This window comes from Sceloporus undulatus, chromosome 3, assembly GCF_019175285.1.
Source record: "Sceloporus undulatus isolate JIND9_A2432 ecotype Alabama chromosome 3, SceUnd_v1.1, whole genome shotgun sequence".
NCBI classification, from domain to species: Eukaryota; Metazoa; Chordata; class Lepidosauria; order Squamata; family Phrynosomatidae; genus Sceloporus; species Sceloporus undulatus.
Window position 1 is genome coordinate 164895959 of NC_056524.1, and position 21406 is coordinate 164917364.

Consider the following 21406-nt stretch of genomic DNA (forward strand, 5'->3'; position numbering starts at 1 on the left):
TTCCCATTATGAGAGTTCTAAATGATTAATGAAAGTAAGGGGGAAAGTGCAAGGTTGTATTTTGCCTCCTTCATTTCAATTTCTATCAGCTGAAAAAACCATGAGATGTATTAAGATGTGGTGTACTACCCTCTCTTTAAAACTATGTCATAAAAGAGACATAAGAACTTTTACCTGAATTATTAACAATACATAAATAATTAACAATTATTAACAACAAAACATGGACTTTGTGTGCAATGTTCTAGAGAGAATATAATGTAGTAAGCTGCATTTTGCTTGATATAATGCACTGATTGGAAATAACATTTAATAGTAACTGGATGTCTCATAGAAAGCAAAATTAGTCATGTGATCTATGAGTAAAAATTTGTAATTGTGTGATATTATCCATAAAGAACAACCAAATATACAGAACTGTCTAATCAGATGAAGAGTTCTGAAGAACTCCAAATACTAAATACTGCCACTTTTCTGATATTCTGGCAATCCTAGAATCCTAGAGTTGGAAGAGACCACAAGAGCCATCCAGTCCAACCCCTGCCATGCAGGAACTCTCAATCAAAGCATCCCTGACAGATGGCCATCCAGCCTCTGCTTAAAGATCTCTAAGGAAGGAGACTCCACTACATTCCAAGGGAGTGTCTTCCACTGCCAAACAGCCCTTACTGTCAGGAGGTTCCTCCTAATGTTGAGGTGGAATCTCTTTTCCTATAGCCTGCATTCAATGATACGGATCCTGTTCTCTGGAGCAGTAGAAAACCTTACTCCCTCCTGAATATGACATCCCTTCAAGTATTTAAACAGGGATATCATATCACTTCTTAACCTTCTCTTCTCCAGGCTAAACATCCCCAGCTCCCTAAGTCGTTCCTCATAGGACAAGGTTTCCAGACCCTTCCAGACCCTAACAAAGGTATTGTGCAACTATGATTTTGGACTAAATCAGAGTAAGAATACTTGTATGTACAGTCATCCCTCCATATTCATGGATTCTTTATCCACAGATTCAAGCATGCATGGCTTGAAATAGTAAAAAAAATATAAATTCCAAATGCAAACCTTGATTTTGCGATTTTGTATAAGGGCCATTATTTTACTATGCCATTGCATTTAATGGGGCTTTGGTAGCCATGGGGGGGGAGGTCCTTAAACAAAACCCCAGCAGATACTAAGGGCCCACTGTACTGTGTATATTTACCATTCTAAAATTGTTCTTGAAAATTAATTCCAGAACTTTCCAAACTTTGTGTTGAGTATCTATAGCAGAGTCAGAAATATGTGGCTCTCAGATATTACTGAACTCTCAACTCCCAGTTGCTCTAGCCATCATAGCCAAGAGTGGGCATTGCAGTCCAACAGCATTTAGGCCACGCAATCCCACCCTTGATCTATAGACACTCTCACTGTGTAGTCTATAGAATAATGGCTCTGGTTTTGATTACTTTCTAATAAGGACCACAGATTAAGACTGCAATCTTGAAGACACAATCAGCCCTCCATATTCACTGATTCTGCATCCACAGCTTGAAAATATTTTTTAAAATTCCAAAAAAGCAAGCTTTCATTTTATATAAGGGACACAATTTTATTGCCCCACTCTGTTTCATGAGACTTGAGCACCTATGGATTCTGGTATCCATGAGGAGTCATGGAATCAAACCCCAGAAGATGCCAATGGCCCAGTGTAAATACTAGATATAGAGGCGTTACAAACCGCTGCTTTGCGGAGGTCTCCCAGCACTGCTGTTTGCTCCGTGAGGTAGCCGCCGCAGCCAAACCGCGCGGCTCCCTTACGGAGCAAAAAAGAATCTCCAAAATGGAGCTTCTTCTGGCGGTGCGCTAATGACGCTGCGAGGCGCTAATGGCGCACTCGCGACGTCATTAGCACCGTGCGACGTGAGGACGCACAGCGTCCGTTACGTCAAGATGGCGGCGGACATGTGGAACGGCCGCCGCCATTTGTTACGGACAGAGTCCGTAACAGGAATAGGGGCGTCTGGAAGAGACACCCCTTTTTTAAACTGGGACGTCCTGAGGACGTCCCAAGTGGCGGTTTATAACCCGCCATACTTCTCAACAAAGATGCTTAGGTTCAGACGGCTGGACAACAAACTCAGATTTATTTAAGGAATGTTTCAAGCATCAGCTGTAGGAAGATATCATTAAATATCAAACTGCAGGCTTTGCTGTATGAGCCCTCTTCTCACTGCAGTTGTGCTTGTCAGTGTAAACAGAATTATACTTATTTGTAGTCACATATTACTACATATCTTTTCAATCGTGTGACTGCCGCCATCACACTTGCTTCCTGACTCCCCCCCTACCCCGCCCTGGTGGCCCCCTTCCCCCTCCAGTATATTTAACAGATTGGGGGGGGGGGGTGTCACATAAATTATGGATTAGAGGCAATCTGAAGGGAGAAGCGGGAGATATAAATAAAAACTTATTTATTATATATGTGTGTGTCATAAATATCTCCAAAGCTATTTTTCCAAATCTAATCAGGATTTAAAAGCTGTGTGTAATAATCTCCTAAGAATCACCATGCCATAGTATTTCCAATTTCTATGTATGGGTGTGAAAACTGGATAGTGTAGAAAATTGACAGGAAGAAATGTGGTGATGGTAAAATGTTTACAGACAACATGGACTACAGTACTTAAAAGATAAATCAATGGGTCCAAAAGCAAATCAGGTGTGAAATCTCACTAGAGGCTAAGGGACTTGACAGATGAGTAGCTCTGCACCGCCCGTTTTTGCCCTGAGTTGGTGCTACAGCAGCCGCATGCTGCAACACCGCCACGCTGCCAAAAAGAAGCTACCTAGAGTCGCTTCCTTTTTACACCATCGTAAACAGGAAAGGGCGCCGTCATGATGACACTACCTGCCAGTGACGTCTGGACTCTGCACAGCGCTTGCGTCATCATGCAGCCCCCATGTGGATGAGAGGCTGCCATGATGGCGCCGCCATTGCAAATTAGGGTTTAGGAGCATGCGGTTGATGCACGCTCCCAATCACTAATTTTGACCCAAGGATGATGCTTTCCGCCTGTCTGTACCGGGCCTAAGACAACTAAACTGAGGCCATCCTACTTTGGACATATGAGATTATGTGACTCAAAGGAAAAGATGGTAATGCTTGGTAAAGTGGGAGGTAGTAGGAAAAGAGGAAGATTGAGAGATATAATCAAGGAAGACAGAACCCTGAGATTGCAAGACCTCAGCAGGGAAGCTAATGATCAAGGAAATTGGAGATCTCTCATTCGTTGGGTTGAAACCAACAGCATATAACAGTAACAAATATTACAGGCAAAGTTAAGCATATGTCTAAATGTATAAACAGGCCTTTCCAAAAGTGTTTAACTCTGGTTGAAACACACTTTACACAGGTGTAAATTTCACTGATTCAATGGAACTCAATTCTTTGTTTGTGGGTGGCAGAATCTCTGCCATCTGTAATGCAGAATTTGCCCTATGTCTAAAAATGAAATATGCAATTAAGTATTTTTTATATAACCTCTTTTGGATCAGGCAGCATTCATATGGAGATTTGGGGCCTATTTAGTGCCCATTTTCAGAATCAACCTCAGCATCAATACTGTGACCCTTATATTATTGATTTATTTGCGCTGTTGTCTCTTCCAGCGTGTCCATTAATTTCTTCTGTGTCATTTTAAGGCTAACTATGTTGCAGTCCTGTACCCAGTTACCTTCCTGGGAACAATCCCCACTGAACCCAACAGGATTTATTTCCATATAGATATATATGATTGTGCTTGGGTTGCCTAGGCATGCTCAAGATAAAATCTTCTGTATAGTTACTCAGAAGCAATGCACATTGGTTCAAAGAAATTGAATGGTGTATAAATTTGGTATAATAAAACCCTGTTGAAAACAACAAGCTTTACCTGCAAGTAAACATACACAAGGGGATCTACAAGATTGCTATCAGTATACAGCATGTTAACCTGTAGTTGAAGTTTTATTCTGTTTTATTAAGCATGACTTGAGCAAACTACTACAGAGATGACAAAGAAAACGGCTTAGTCTTTATTCTTTAACTTGTTTTCCTCAGCAACATCTAAGGGCTTGTCTACACGGCTGAAAAACACATTAAAAATCTGCTCGCCCTGCAAATCTGGGGCAATAAGGCCACACAACATGCAGCCTTATTGCCAAATCTGGGACGATAAGGCCACAAGACATATGGCTCTATCTGCCTCAGATTCGGGGTAGTCTTCCATATTGGGGAGTTTTGTACTCCCTATCCCCAATCCAACTCCCCGCTGCTTCCACCCTGGGTGCCACCTTCAAATGCTTTTCCCAAACATGACATTTGAGCCAGAGCCACCTCTTACTGTTTATATTCATGTATAAGTCTAGAAATTTTAGTCAAAAAATTGACCCAAAAAACTTGAGTCAACTTATCCACAGGTCAATGTAAATACTGTACTTTAACTTTTACTTTAAAAAAAAGCAAGCATTGCCTGTTAAAATGCAAAAATATAATCACTTGTGATTTCCCCTCTACTTTCTCATCCATCCAGCTTTTAGGGTGAGCACAAACAGTTATGCCTGCTGGAATTTTGTATGTTCTTTGACGTTGTTTTGCTTTCCTTCATCCTTTAGATCTTTTGTTACATGCCACTAAGTTTTACCCTCAACTTATCCATGGGTCATATCAAAATCCATAATTCTGGCCCCAAACCCTGTCCTCGATTTATATATGAAGTCGACTTATAGTTGAGTATATTCGGGTAGGTACTTGCTAAGGCCAGACAATAACAGCTTGGGCACCTTGTTTGCCTCAGAGCAATGGGTCCACCAGTAGAGCTGGCATTGGCAAGAGTTTGGGCCAAGAAATGCCCCAGACAAGGTCTGAAGGTGATAACAGGGAGAGGAGGCAGGGGCAGTGGTGGCAGAAGCAATGGCAGCAATGGGAATAGCGGCAGGAGCAGTGCCCATGGACCTAGGAAACTCCACAGGGACAGTCAGGTAGTGCAGTCAATCTGTCCAATGTTCCTATGGAAAAAAGTTATGTGGGATGGCTCTGGAGCAGGGGCAGGATTTCATTTGGACTTTTGCCCCTAGTGTAGACTACTCATAAGACATTTGGGAAATATCCAGAGTTGAAAGTAATGTACCATTCAGTGCACAAACAAGACAGCTTAACCCTTGGTTTGGCTGAATCTCTTCTTCCTATTGTCCTTTACATTCTCCTGAATGACCAGGATGAGAGAAGGAATAAAATGACAACACCCTAAAGGAGCAGTGCTGAAATGGGCACTGTAAAATACATGGTAGATCTTAAAAAAGAAAATAAAGGATTTGAACAATGCATATTTCACGCTAAAACCCATGAGGTCTTATACTGGAATCCTATACACAGTTGCTTGGAAGTAAGCCCAAAACAATTCAGTGGGACTTGCTTCAGAGTAAATATGCATAGGATTGTGGTATTATTTCTTTAATCAGCTTTTAACTGCTGAGTCAGATCTTGGAATAAATGCAAAAGTAATTTAATATTTTTACCTCTAAGTATGTACAGATACCTTTCCCACCTTTGCATCAAAAAGTGAGGGCAGCCTGTTTCACTCTGAGCCCCAATCTCTTCTTTCTTATAGATGAAAACATTTTTTGAAGCAGCTTTTATCATTTAAACTAGGTAACTATGTAAGAGCTGCTGTATGAAGACAGAAAGTTAATAGCCATTGTTACTATACTGGTATATTATGTGGTAATATTGTTATTAAAGTTGCTAATACCCAGCCTTATTAAGCTAATCCCATGTTAGGCAGCCAAGATGATAAGAGGCTATCTTCTTTAATGGGAGACAACAGCTTGGAATTAGATAGTAGGTGTCTGTTCTTTTCTGAATGGACAGCTTACTTCCACGGTGGCGTCTGAGACCTATTCTCTGCATGAAGGTGTGAGGAAAGGAAGCAGTTAATCGGTTTGAACATAGAGAGGGGCCCAAAAGACTACAGGTCTAACTGGACTGGAAACAGTATGCAAGGGTTGGAGTCCCTACTGTTGTTGTTGTTAGCCCTTGAGTCGATCCTGACTCATGGAAACCCTGTGGATGAGACATCTCCAAGACTCCCTATTTTCTATTGATCTGCTTAGGTCCTATAAATCCATGCCCATGAGTTCCTTAATAGAGTCCATCCATCTAGCATGCAGTCTTCCTCTCTTCCTACCTGCCTCCATCTTTCCTAGCATTATTGCTTTTTCCAATGAGTTGTGCCTTTTCATGATGTGACCAAAGTACGGCAACCTCGAGTTTATCATCTTGGCTTCCAGGAAGAGTTCAAGCTTTATCTGTTCTAGGATTCATTTGTTTGTCTTTTTGGAGTATCCTTAGAACTCTTCTCCAGCAACACATCTCAAATGAACTGATTTTCTTCCTATCTGCGTTCCTCGCTATCCAGCTTTTGCAATCGGACATAGCAATAGGGAAAACAATGGCATGATTCTAACTTCCATGCTCAGTTGTATATCTTTACATTTTGGGATCTTTTCTAATCCTTTCATAGCTGCTCTTCCTAGTCCCAATATTCTTCTTATTTCTTGATTGCAGTCCCCATTTTGACCAGTGTTTGACCCAAGATATGGGAACTCTTTTACTATTTCAATTTCGTAATTATCTAGGTTGAATCTGTGTAGATCTTCTGTGTTCATTATTTTTGTTTTCTTTATGTTCATCAGCAAGCCTGCCCTGGCACTTTCTTCTTTTACAATACCTTAGTAGCTGTTCCAAGTTGTCCACACTGTCGAAAAGTGATACGGACTTCTGTAACTGGGTTTAGGTCAGTGGTTCTCAACCTGTTGGTCGCGACCCCTTTGGGGTCAAAAGACCCTTTTACAGGGGTCACCTAAGACCATCGGAAAACACATATTTTCAATGGTCTTAGGAACCGAGACAAAAATAATTTTATGGTTGGGGGTCACCACAAAATGAGGAACTGTATTAAAAGGTCACAGCTTTAGAAAGGTTGAGAACCAATGCTTTATGGTGTGCTGTAGGAATCTACCTATGCTTTTGCACTTGTAAACAAAACAAATATTACAAAGACACTACAAGTCTCCAGTGCAGACCCATTCTCAAAAGATACTAAAGGCACAGTCATATACCATAGTAGCATTTGCCTTGGTGGGACTTATTTTGGGGTAGACATTATAGGATCAATGTAGTAGTGCTACCCATGGACTTCTCACCGCTTGGAGACGCTGGAAATACATTTCTTCTATTGATAAAAAATATATGCTAGGCATAATATATGCATGGTAAAACATATGCATGGCAAACTGTACTGTCTTGCATAGTATCATATACTGGAAAACAGACATTTAATTTATATGTGCAGACTGTTGTTGTGTGCTTCGAGTTGTTTCTGACTTATAGTGACTCTAAGGTGGCCTTATTATGGGTTTTCTTGACAAGTTTCTTCATAGGGGGTTTGCCATGGCCATCTCTGAAGCTGAGAGAGTGTGACTTGCCCAAGGTCACCTACTGGGTTTCCATGCTCAAGCCAGAATTTGAACCCTGATCTCCAGAGTTTTAGTCCAATACTCAAAAACCACTACAGAATGCATAAACACTGCACTTATTTATTTATTTGAGGATGAGAGGGACACTAAAACCTGACTAAAATTTGACAGCGCTTAATACACATAATAGCACTATGAACAAGCCCCATATATAGGGCTGTTCTAGTCAGGATTACGATTCGGATTACATTTACAAGTCTGAGTGTATTTATTTATTTATGGGATTTATATCCCGCCTTTCTCCCAGTCAAACTTTTGACCAAGTCCCGCCATCCCTCTGCTTTATTATAAAACTTCAAGCCAGGAAACTACATGCTTCTTCTTCATCATCTTGGCAAAAAAAGAAACCATGTCATAGCTTCTAATAAATAATAATATTTATTATTTATTATTGTTAGAAATTATGACATGGTTTCTTTTTCTCAAATATGATATTATAATAAATAATAAAGTATTATTATTATTATTATTATTATTATTATTATTATTATTATTATTATTATATAATTAGTAACTACTGTATAATTATTTTTACAAATATTATAATAAATAATAAAGTATTATTATACAATTATTAATTATATTAAATAATAATTATTAATTAGTAATATGTAGTTAATAATTATAATAAATATAACAATACATTTTATTATTTAATAATAATTATTTATAATTAATTATAAAGTATTAGTATTTAATCATTATTATTTATTATAATTAATAATTATATAATAATACATAATAATAATAATTTATTATTTATTATAATTTCTAAACTGCCCCTCTTATTTTCTTTTTCTTTTTGGCTGCACAGACATTGCAGCATCCTTCCCTCCCTCCTCTCTCTGTATTCCTCCAGCTCTGCAAGGGCTTGGAACCTCAAATCCTTCTCTTCTCCCCCCCCCCTTTAACTCGGCAGGTGCACTCTTCCACTCGCCCACCGCTCAGCTTCCGAACCCCACTCGCCTAAACCATTCGGGCTGAAAAGGGGGGGGGGAGAGGGATGTTGAGCGACACCCGAGAGCGCGCGCGCGCCTGCCTCACCTGACAGTTGGGGAGGGAGAACGTCCCGGAGACAGAAGCTGCGGATGGGGGGGGGGCACAAAGAGAGAGAGAGAGACTCAAGGAAAGTCGAGAGAGAGCGCGCGCCACAGAGTTCGGGAGCTGCACAGATGCAGCTTCTTAACCGTCCCTCCCTCTCTCTGTCTTGCTCTCTGCGCGCGCTCTCCCAAGGCGCGCCACACCCCGCCTCCCAGCTCGCAGCCTTCTCTTTTCTCCTCCTGACTGGGACATGCAGCACGGGAGCCATATGGGGGGTCACGTGACGCCCGCTCCAACCGCCAAGGGTCAGGGCGGTGGGGGGGGCGGGGGCGGGAGAGAGGAGATGGCTCTGTGTTGCCACCCCGCCCAGCCCCGCCCCCTCCCCACCCGCGCGCACTTTTGACTCTGGCGGGACGGAGTGTATAAGATAATGCTTTCACAGCTCCTGAAGGAAGGGGAGCTCCCTCAGGGGACGATGACCTGCCTCCTCCCTCACTGTTTTTCTCTCCTACCTTTGGTTTATTGGCCATGGGTACTTGTGAATACACACACACACACATATATTAATAATTATATAATAATGTAAGAATTATTTAAAAATCAAGGTTTGCTATTTGAAATTCATACTTCTCAAAAAATATTTTCAAGCTGTGGATGTTTGAATCCATGAATAAAAAAATCCGTGGATAAGGAGGGCATATATATATATATATCCATTGTGTGTGTATAGATACTGTAGTAGGATATATATATATATGTGTGTGTGTGTGTATATATATATATATATATATATATATACACACACATATATATATATTTAAATGTATATATATACACACACACACAAAATTGATACACACACACACACAATCAGCCCTCCTTATCCACGGGTTTTGTTATCCACAGATTCAAGCATCCACCGCTAGAAAATATTACCAAAAAAAAAAAAAAAAGGGTATAAATTCCAAATATCAAACCTTGATTTTCCATTTTTTATAAGGGACACCATTTTGCCTTTCCACTGTATTTAATGGGACTTGGGCATCCACAGATTTTGTTATCCACGGGGGATCCTGGAACCAAACTCCAGCAGATAACAAAAGACCCACTGTATAATAATACTAATACTAATACTAAAATTTTATTTATATCCCACCTCCGTAGGATCAAGGCAGCTTAAAAACACAAAAACAATACAATAATACTATATATATATACACACACATACACACAAACACACAGTGTATATATATGTGTGTGTTTATATATATATATGTATGTATATATACACACATACACAAATATATATGTATACACACACATACACATATATACATATATACACACAGAGCAAAAAACTGTAAAGCACGTAATCACAAAAAAACCCAATGTGTTTCTGCCTTATCACAAATTGGCCTCCTTCAGGGGCTATTGTAAAAAATGAGTAAAAATACATTTATTATAGTTGTGGTACTGGGAGAACACATAAGTCCCTCTGCCCTGGTCCATGCCTCAGAGGGAGAGAAGAAGCGGTGGACTTATTCCTCTTCCCCACTGCCATCCCCTTCTTCTTTTCTGTCTTGTCTTTTTAGATTGTAAGCCTGAAGGCAGCAGGGAAATGTCTAATTAACTAACTGTAAGCCACTCTGGCTGAAGAGTAGGGTATAAATACGGTAAATAAAATTAATTAATTAAATAAATAAAAGTTTTGGTCGTAATTTGTTGTCTTAATCATAATATGTATGTGTGTATGTATACACACACACACACACACACACACACACACAGAATCATAGAGTTGAAAGAGACGGCAAGGGCCATCCAGTCCAACCCCATTCTGCCATGCAGGAAATCTCAATCAAAGCATCCCCGAGAGATGGCCATCCAGCCTCTGTTTAAAGACCTCCAAGGAAGGAGACTCCCTACACTCCACTTGCTGCTTTATCACACTAGGGGGCAAACAGGATTTAAACGAAGGAAATGCCTGATGTTTATCACATGACATTTCCTGGTTTTCTCTAGTTTAACTCTCTTTTAAATCCTGTTTGCCCCCTAGTGTGATAAAGCAGTTAGTTATTCATACCTGGAGAGAAGGTAGAAACATAGGACACGTCCTGGAAAAGGAGGACAGACTGTCAACCCACAGCCTCCTTCCAGCTTTGTTGTTCTTGCATGCCTTCAAGTCATTTCTGACTTGTCAAGATTTGTTCAGAGAGGTTTGGCCATTGCCTCCCTTTGAGGCTGAGAGAGTGTGACTTGCCCAAGGTCACCCAGAGGCTTTCATGGCCGAGCTGGGAATCTAACCCTGATCTCTAGAGTCTTAGCACCCAAACCACTACGCCACGCCAGCACACACATACACACATACCATACATACCTCTATATATGAATATACACAAAATGTGTAATGCCCAACAATATAAGTTTTGAAGGCTGTTCTTAAGCATAATATGTATTGTTGCATGCCTTCAAGTTGTTTCTGACTTATAGTGACCCTAATGGGGTTTTCTTGGCATGTTTCTTCAGAGGGGGGGTTGCCATTCTCTTTCTCTGAGGCTGAGAGAGTGTGACTTGCCCAAGGTCCACTAGTGGGTTTATATGGCTAAGCAATGCTCAAACCAATACACCATGCTGGCTCTCATAATATTTATATGTGTGTGTATGAATATGTATATATGTGTATGTATATATATATACAGTACACACACACACACACACACACACACACACACCAGATATGCATACACACACAAACACATATATACAGTTTATGAATAGACACACACAAAATGTGCAACACCCAGGGGTAGAAATTTTGAAGACTGCTGTCTTAAGGTTAATTACTTGCATCTAGAAGCATTATTGAATTTTGTAGGGAACCTGCTGTGAGCCAAGCCATCTCTGTCATTAGAGAGAATGAAGCAATTGCTTCAGGCAGCTGCCTTTTTAAAAAAAGACAAACAGGCAACAAGCTGATTCTTACAAAAGGAATCATCAACATTATCATCTTACTTGGTTTATGTCCTATCCTTCCTCATAGGATCTGTGGGCAGCATGTAGCTAAAATCACGGATTAAAAATGTTTAAGAAAGCACTATGAAATCACAGGGCCAGCATATGTCGACAGGTACCTTGTAGGCACCACACACACATACAAAAAGCCTATAAATTCATAAACTGTGTTTGCTAAAATGAAGCAGTAAAATAAAATAGTGAAAACAAGCAGAATCAAGCAAACGTGCTCACTTCCCTAAAGATCAAACAAATACTGGAGATGTTTTACATTGGCACCTGAAAGACAGGAGGGTAGTGGACAACTCAGTCTCTACTAGAAAAAGTCTCCATAGCTCAGATTGGCCTTGACGTAAGTTGCAGCCGCATGGGTCACATTACTTTGGAGCACGACAAGCACAGCCTCCCTGGCCAGTCGCACATCTCAGGTTGATCAGAACTGGGGAATGTAGTTTTTCAAAGCACTGGGGTCCTGAGTTACTTAGTTAGGGCCTTATATACTAGTATTAGGATCTTGAATTGGGCATAGTCCCAGTCAGACACTGCCCAAAACATTAAATGCAAACACAGCAAACACAGCTGAATCCTGGGCATTGTTGTTTTGCTGTTGTTAACTGCTGTCAACCCTATGAATGAGAGACTGTCAAGTGGACCCTATCATCAACCACCCTGCTCAGGTCTTGCAGACTCAGGATGCATCTACACTGGAGAAATAATGCAGTTTGACACCACTTTAACTGCCATGGCTCCATCCTACTGTGATTTGCAGTTTTGCAAGGTGCCAGCACTCTTTAGCAGAGCAAGCTGAAGACCTTGTGAAATGACAAATCCCAGGACTATATAAGATGGAGCTACAGCACTTAAACTGGTGTCAAACAGCATTATTTCTATAGTGTAGATGTACCCTCTGAGCCATGGCTTCTTTGATTGAGTCTATCCATCTGAAATGCAATCTTCCTCTTTTTTTTACAGCCTTCTAATCTGCTAAGCATTATGGTACAGTGGGCCCTTGTTATCTGCTGGGTTTTGGTTCCAGGACACCCACTGATAACAAAATCCGTGGATGCTCAAGTCCCATTCACTCCAATGTCATAACAAAATGGTATCTCTAATATAAAATGGAATTTTATATATTTTCAATTTATGCTTTTTCTGAATATTTTCAAGCCGTAGATACTTGAATCCGTGGATAAAAAAAATCTGTGGATAAGGAGGGCCGACTGTAATGTCTTCAAGATATGGCCAAAGTACAACAGCCTTAGTCACACTAGCTTTTAAGGAGAGTTTACGTCTGATTTGCTCTAGGATCAATTTATTTGTCTTTTTAGCTATCTACAGAACTCTACTCCAGTACCACATCTGAAATGAGTTGATTTTCTTCCTATCAGCTTTCTTTACTGTCCATCTTTCACAACCATAAACAAAAATGGGAAGTACAATGGCATGAACAATCCTAACTTTAGTATTCATTGTTACCTGGATGTGAAGCCCACTGAGTTCAACAGAAATTGCTCACATACTCATAGATCTATAAGTGGTCTTGTAGGCCATCTGTTCTAACGCCCTGCTCAACACAACTTTACACATGCTTGCTTGCATAGATATTACCTTTCTTCTCCGTGCAAGTCGCTTTAGAAATTGTAACAACAATCCAGCAGATGATTTTCTGAGATGGAAGTGCAGTAAAGGGAGAAGCACGATTTGCTCAATTTCTGCTTGTCACACACAACTGGAAATTGAGACGAGAGCAGAAACAAGAGTGCCGCCTTTATGGGAGAGTCAATGTGGAGAAACAACCATTCTAAAAACTCATTTAATTAGAGGTATTTCCAACTTACTTTCAAGTGATTGTTTGGGACTTAGTTATATTTAGATATCTAGTTGTTTGAAGATCATCTGAAGACTGGCGTGTGTTTTATTGCTGTGACTAATCCCCATTAAAAACTAGCAGGAATGCAAGTTTATGGACCGTGCAACGTGCCACCTTTACCGGACTTCCTAGACCTCTGACATCACAAGGTTGTCACGAGAAATGCCATCTTGCCTATTTAAAGGAGCTTAAAGATAAGCTCAAAACAAACACAGAAAGCTGGCATGCACTTTAATGAGGGAGCATGCAACAGGTTATCTGCTCAAAGATTCATCATGCGCTTAATTGTTTGAAAACAGTCTGAGAAGTTCAAGAAGTCAAGACATGTGATGAAATCACAAGAATCTAATTTTTCAAATGTGGAACCTGATTGCTGAGAAAAACAAGGGTGGGATGGGGATGATCACGAAAAGTAATTCAAAGCCCAGTGCTAACAATTTATTAAGCACTGCCCCACTGATATCAACAAAGAATCTCTCATGTAAAAGATGGGGGATATCAGTCCTTGACTATTTTATCCTCAGATGTGAGGACAAATAATGATAGATGGGTTTTTTCCCCTTGTTGCAGGAGAAAACAAATATTCCTTTGCAATATTCTCCTTATAGCTGAACATTCCCAAGTGCTGTGGAGGAATTATTCTGCAGAGAACAGCATGTGGTATTTTTTAACACATACAAAAAAAATTGAGTTGAATTCAATGAGGCTTGCTCCTGCATAAGCGGATACATAGGATTGTAATCTAAGAAATTTAATCAATCGTATAACCTTCTATGGGCCAGAGCCCACTTTAGTTAATTTATGTCAGTAAAACTTACTTCCAGCTAAACTGGCTTTAGACTAAAGCTTGCTTGGTGCTTTGTAACATTGTAATTGGTGCTAAGGAAAGTTATTACAATACTGATGATTTTGGACGCTTTAGATATCAGCCCAAAATTATGCAAGTTTATTCAAAAGTGTCTTTGAATGTAATGTTTAGTGGCTCTTTATGGCATTTATTTATTTATTTACTTACTTTTAAAAGCATACCCTAATTTTGTATAACTATTGTTGTTGTATACCTTCAAGTCACTTCTGATTTGTTGCAACCCTAAGGTGAACCTATCACAAAGTTTTCTGAGGTCACCAAATGGTTTTCCATGGCTGAGCAGGGATTGAAACCCTAGTCTCTACAGTCAAAGTCCAACACTCAAACCCACATATTTTGCATAATACAAAATAGCTAATCCCGACTGTGCTGTGAAAACCCACTGGGTGACGTTGGATCACATACTCTCAGCCTCAAAGGATGACAATGGCAAACCCTCTCAGAGGAAACTTGCCAAGAAAACCCCATGAGAGGTCCCCCTTAGGGTCACTGTTCATTGCAAACGACTTGAAGGCACACAACAACAACAACCATAATAAAAGAAAGATAACAGAAATATGATTTTAAGGCACACAACAATGACAGTGGTAATAAAAGAAAGATAACAAATATAATATTAAGCAACACAACCTAAGAAAGAACAGAAGCAGCAAAAGATATAATCAGGATAGCCCTGGAGAAAATCAACATGTCCTATCCCCAGAAGTCCTCTTCTAAAAGTATGTTTTGACCATTCTTATGAAGGGCAAGGAATGATAGAGACAGGTAGGTCCCTAAGCATAGTGAGAGCATTCCACAGCTATGTTGCAATGAGGAAAAAGCTCTTGTTTCACATATCCATTTGCCAGACCTCAGACAGTGGGGGTCAAGGACAGAGAGCTGGGCTTCTGGTATTAACCATGAAGATATGTACATATGGAGAAAGATGGGGATTGCATCCTTGCTGTTTAAATGCATATAAACATATTCCTATCTGCCTAATAGTGTGGTGGTCACATGGATATTTGTTCACTTCTCTTTTAGCTATGTTTACTGGAACACTGACTAAATTAGAATCTCAAGTTAACAAGTCAACACTGTTCTCAAGGAACATGAAAATTTGTATCATAATATTCATCTGTGGGTTCTTAGAAAGGTCAGTTGTGATACTGCTAATTTTCTATCAAAATATGTAAGATAATGCTATGTGTGGCATTTGTATCACAGGACTAGGAAGGGATTGAGGAAAATTGCAAACCAATTAGTTCAGTGGGGTTTTTTTCTAGGTAAACTGATATGTTATAATATATATATATATATCCTATAGAAGGAGAAGTCCTGCTGAAAGATCAATATGGTTTCTACATCATTAATCTTAATTGAGCATGTCAATAAGCCTAAAGATATGAGTAAACTGGAAGAGATTGTTTACTTAGATTTTCAAAAGGCATTCAAAAGGCTTCCCTCGTCTCAACCCCCCCCCATAAAAAATTATATAAAAATCCTAAGCACTCAAGTGATAAGTAGAGAAGAAAGAAAAAAGCATAGTGAATGAGAAAAAGAAAGGCCCTCTGGCACCTAGCAAAGGATGGGGGAAACTGTGAGTAGAGACAGGCTGAATCAGCCCTGGGGTGGAGGGACAGAAAGACTATAGGGAAGGAAAAAGAGTGGAGTGGGGAGAGGAGCACCTGAATAGGTAAGGAAAGAGAGAAAAACAGTTATCCCACGGAAAATAAAGAGTACCGGTTAAGTTTCCATTATCCAAAATCCTTGGGACCAGAAGTGTTTCAGACTTCAGAGTTTTTCAAATTTTTGGAATATTTGCATATACTGTGCATACTCATAAGTCTAGAAATTATACATAAATCTAGAAATCTGAGTTAAAAAAACAGCCCAAAAAAGCCTGGGTCAACTTATCCATGGGTCAATGTAAGTACTGTATCTTAGCTTTTATCAAAAAAGGAACCATCCCATTTTCTGTGTAGAGTGGCCAAAGAGGAGAGCTTTATCTGTCCTGAGAGAACCTAAAACAAGTTCTGAACCCCTCTTCTCTCTCCACACAGTGGCACTTCTGGCCTTTTTGAATGCCTGAGCAGGAAAATAGCATTGGTGGCAGCTCTTTGGCACTTCCCTTCAAAGGAGCACTATGAGAGTAGAAGGTGTTGGTGCTTCTTTTAGGATCTCCCAGGACAGATTAAACTCCCATCACTCTACTCAGAGAAGGGGATTAAAAAAAAAAAGTTAATACTGTACCTGACATCCTTTTTGCCATGTGTGCATTTTCTTAGCTCTGTCCTTACCTGGTCGCCTCCCCTGCACATTGCACAGCCACCATTCACCATAGTTCCCTTCTCATCCATCCATGCTTTAGGGTGAAGACAAATAGTTATGCCTGCCAGAGCTTTGTGTGGCTTTTTTTGGAGGGGGAGGGGGGATTATTTCCCTTTACTTCATCTGTTACATCCTTTGTTACACACCTCTAAGTTTTTCTATTGAACTATCCACAGCTCATATCAAAATCCATAATTTTGGCCCCAAATCCTGCCATTACACATGAGATCGATCTATACACGAGTTTATATGGTACATAATGAGGTATCTTGGAGATGGGACCCAAGTCTAAACATGAAGGTCATTTATGTTTTGTATACAGCTTATATACATAACCTGAAGGTAATTTTATAGACAATATGTTTTATTAATTTTGTGTATGAAACAAAGTTTGTGTACATTGAACCATTAGAAAGCAAAGGTGTCACTATCTCAGCCACTCATGTGGATAATTTTGGATTATGGAATATTTCAGATTTTGGAATTCCAGATAAGGAAGACTCAGCCTGTATCAGAATATCTGGGTGGGAAAGAAAAGACCACTTGAGTGAGTGGAAGTGAATTTGGGAGGAAGGGAGAAAGCACCCAGATAGTGGGAAACTAGGAAATTCCAAGTCATGTGAATATGACTTATGGATTTTGATATGGGTGCTTCTGCTAGCAGAGGAATATTTACAAACTTTTATCCTCCTGTAGATTTATTATTTATAAAGATTTCCTGATATCACAGCTTTTCAAAACACAATGAAGTAGTATGAAGAAATACTATTACTTCAAATCTCAGGCAATCAAGACACGAGAAGGAAAGCAACATTGGTCCAGCATCCTCTACAAGCAGATTAAAAACAGCCTTTTCTAAAGATCACATATGATTTTGGGTGGAAAGAAACTAAACCTCTCAGTTAATGGTGGCACTGCAGTGAGGCAAAATGGAGAGGTCCAGTAGCTGGAAAACTGCAACACACACCAGTACCTTCAGTGAAAGATACTGGTGGTCCTTGTACCCACACATAGTCTCTATTGCCTGTTAGAAGAGACTAAGCAGTGTCATGCTCCCATGCTGATACTGCCTCTCTAAAAAAAACAGCCTGGCTGTTGTGATCTTGATGAGTCTTGTTTGAGGGAGGCTGGCAATGGAACCTCCTGCTGATACTGCTCTTCCTGGAAGAGCAACCATCTGTTATGATGCCATACTAATGCTGTTTTCCTGACAGAGATTGGCCATTGTACCTTTATGCTGATCCTGCCTAACTATCTGTAGAATAAAGGGTGGCCATTGTAACTGTGAAGATTATCGCATATTGTTCTCAGAATGTTACGAGATGGAATGTTCTGGGAATGTTCTGGGAACGGGTATTATCGCATTCAAGAAAGTGGAACGTGATGGGAATGTTACGGGAACGCATTTTACTGCACAGCGCATCACTTTTTCTTGAGAACGTTCCCAGAACATTTTGCTGTAGCACATGCGTATTTCGTTTTGAGGGCTGTGTACTGATGACATCTCCACTCTGTGGTTGTTTTGACCCGGAAGACATCTGGTGTCGTTGGAGAAAGCATTTTTTGATCTTGTGTGCATGGTAGAGAAAGAAGAGGAGCATAATTTTCCCAGCATGCGAGCACCCCTCTTCCCTAATGGCCTCGCGGGCTTCAATGCCCAAAACCTGGCCATCCAATAGTCTCCTTCTCTCCCCACATCTGACCCAAACCAACCAATCCCTGTCTACATTCCTTCCTGCATGCCTCCCTTTTCTCTGTCAATCAACTAAAGGGGAGGGAAGCCCCAACGCCAAGCCGGCGCCAGCTTCTCCCTCTTCAGCTTCCTGAACCTACTCTGGGACTGCTGAGCCAGGCAGCCCCAGATCTGCCTCTGTCTCATCCTCCTCCATTTCTTCAGAGTCTGAGTCCTCTGACTGTGCCTCTAAGTCAGGCCCAGGGAAGTCCATGACAGTGTACAAGGTGAGGCAATGGGGACAGCACTGTGACAAATCGAATGACATTGTGTTGGATCCATCTGTGAAGGTAGTTGGAGATGATAAACATCTTAGGTGGGTCTAAGAGTTGCTATGTGTCAGTGTCCCTATCCTTGGAGGTACCGGAGGCATAGTCTTCATGTTCCTATCATTAGTCTTCAGGGCGTGAGGTATGCATTTGCTTGGCCTGTACATCAGAAGGTTGGTGCTCATGGAGGGAAGGAATTGGAGCTAACTGAATAACCACTGATCAAGAAGGTCAAGGCCAGAAGGTTCTGTGTGCTTTTTCCTGAATTAAATTATGGTGGGTTGGAGCTGAGTCCAAGATCTCTCCATTTGAAGCAGAGTTGTACTGAACTTGAACAATTTGTAGCAACTCTGCTGATGGGTGAGATCAAGGTTCTCTCAGTACTGAAGGCACTGTATTAGCTGAGACCTTATCAACCAGCCCGGGAGTCAGCTGCATCATTTCATCTTGTTTGTCTATCTTTCTCTCTTTCTTTTGCCTTCTTTTTCCCCAGGAAAGGTTTTTGGGAACAACTCCCCCCATCAAGGATTGACATGGGGTAGATGGAACATCCTGGAATGGAGCAGAACATTCAAGACTGACACTCAAAACTGAAGACAGGGAACTTTATAGCACAGGGCTCCTAGGGATCGCTCTCAGAATGGAACAGACCTGGAATGAGTGGGGGGACGCATTTTATCACACACACAAGTCCCTCACTCCTTCCGTTCCATTCCCCATCCGTTCCACAGGAGGAGATTTTTAAGAACTCTTCAAAAATCTCCTCTCTGGAACGGACTGGGAATGGAAGGGCAGGGAACGAAAGGAGTGAGGGACTCTGTGTGCAGTAAAATGTATCCCTCACTCCTTCCGTTCCCTTCCTGGCTCTTTTGGGACCATTCTCGTCATGTCCCAGGAGCCCTGTGCAATAAAGCCCCTATATCATGCTCTTCCCCTAAGCAGAGGAGGCACCAGGAGTGGCCATCACGACGAGGTAATTTAGCTCCTCAATCTGCACAACTCTTAAAAGAGGATTATGAAGCCATTTCACAATGAAGCCCAAAGTAAAAGACAGGCTGTGTCAATCACAGCAGATTTTCTGGAGCCTAGCCAGAGGGACATGTGAACAGTAGTCATAGACAAGCAAAGTTAAAAGACAAAGAACTAGAATAAGAACCAGATCGGGGGGTGGGGGGTGGGGAGGAACCAAAGAATAGTGGAGTTGTTTGACCATTAGAAGCTATCTAAAATAGTGATGTAAACTAGAAAGGTTTCTTTGATGCTGGTCACATGGTGGATGAAAAGGAATTGAGCTGAATGAGAGGGAATAGTGAGGGACAGACCTGAAGGTGAGTGAAGCTAATTCCAAAAAGCTTATACAACTATTCTAGAAAGTTTTGAAGATGCAGTGTGCAGGTGCGGGAAACCCAACTGTGTGATTCACAGAGACCACGAAGAAGAAGTGACCTTTTAAGACTGCAGCTCCCATAATCCTTCAGTAAGCATGTCTTTCTGTGTTCTGGCTGATGTACATTTTGCTCAGTTCAGGGGCCCCTTCACACTACACAGTTATAGCACTATGATTTCCATCCTGTGGAATCCTGAGATTTGCAGTTGGGGGATACTTAGAATTATCAGCCAGAGAACTCCTTTAGTGCCTTGCCAATCTCCAAACTCTATAGGATGTTGCCATGGCAGTTCGAGTAGACTATAACACTATAATTTTGCAATGTGAAAGAGCTCCAGAGCTTTGTAGAGACATCACCCTGGGCTTCTCACATCAGTAGTCGACTCCCCTCACCTCACCATATTGCATTTTATTATATTACAATGTGTTATAGTTATGGTTATTGAATTTACACTGTGTATTCTGTGAGCCAATTGAAGTAAAATGTGTTTGTGGAAAATGTGATATACAAATAAAACTGTGTATCCGATTATCCTTTTTACTTAGGTATTATCTTCTGCCAGCAAGGTAGACAAATACAGACTTTGTAAATGGCAGTTTACATCTCAGTTCAGCAAAGTTTATATGGAAGAGCCTTTGCATCATTGCAGGAGTGCAACACTGAACAGTTTCCATTTACCCCCACTATCTTCTTCAGTCTAGGAAGTCTGCAAACACTTATTGAAGTAGTCTTACTTAACTACATTGGAACTGCAGGAATACATTTACATGATTCACTAAACTGAAAGAAACTCTGATATGGCTGCCATAGTGAATTCCTAATTATCATTCTCAGTTGGGCAACTGCAAACAGACAGCTAACAATATAGGGTTATCTTTGGGTCAACACAAATGTCAAGAAGAAGACCTTACTTTGGACTTAATAGTTTTAGGTCTGCTGATTTTATTGCAGAGTAAACCAACAAGAGATAACAATCATCTTAAAAGGTTGCACACTGCACTTTAAACCACCAACCTTTATTAATGTTCCATAATTCTCCCAACCCACCATTATCCTTCTTTTAAAAATGAAATATGTTTCATGTGCCACACATGACTGACAGAATCAACAATAACATTTTTATCTCATTTTCCCTGAGGATTTTTTCTAAGAAATTGTTTCTGTTATTTAAAAAGGATTTTTTAAAAAAGAGCATAGCCTCTTTTATATTTACAATAATACAGATTGTGAGGCAAATTGAAATACATGTCTCCCAGGTTGCATCTGCACTGCAGAATTAATGCAGGTTGACACCCCTTTAACTGCCATGGCTCAATGCTATGGAATTCTGGGATATGTAGTTTTGTGAGATATTTAGCCTTC

The 21406-nt window shown here is 40.5% G+C and overlaps 1 protein-coding gene and 1 long non-coding RNA gene across 8 annotated transcripts in view; one reads left to right on the forward strand and one right to left on the reverse strand.

Moving 5' to 3' along the window:
• RHOBTB1 (Rho related BTB domain containing 1) overlaps window positions 1-8860 on the reverse strand; it is a 112734-nt gene extending 103874 nt beyond the window's left edge. For 5 of the 7 annotated variants that reach the window (XR_006102940.1, XR_006102939.1, XR_006102941.1 and 2 more), the window contains exon 1: window positions 8599-8860. The gene's annotated coding sequence lies outside the window, so the exon portion shown is untranslated. The remainder of the gene's footprint in view (window positions 1-8598) is intronic. The other 2 variants (XM_042458230.1, XM_042458236.1) reach the window with 2 other exon arrangements.
• Window positions 1-21406, forward strand: part of LOC121925733 — a 79455-nt gene that overhangs the window by 211 nt on the left and 57838 nt on the right. Inside the window, exons 2-3 of the long non-coding RNA XR_006102943.1 lie at window positions 844-916; window positions 19150-19629. This is a non-coding gene — a long non-coding RNA (uncharacterized LOC121925733). The remainder of the gene's footprint in view (window positions 1-843; window positions 917-19149; window positions 19630-21406) is intronic.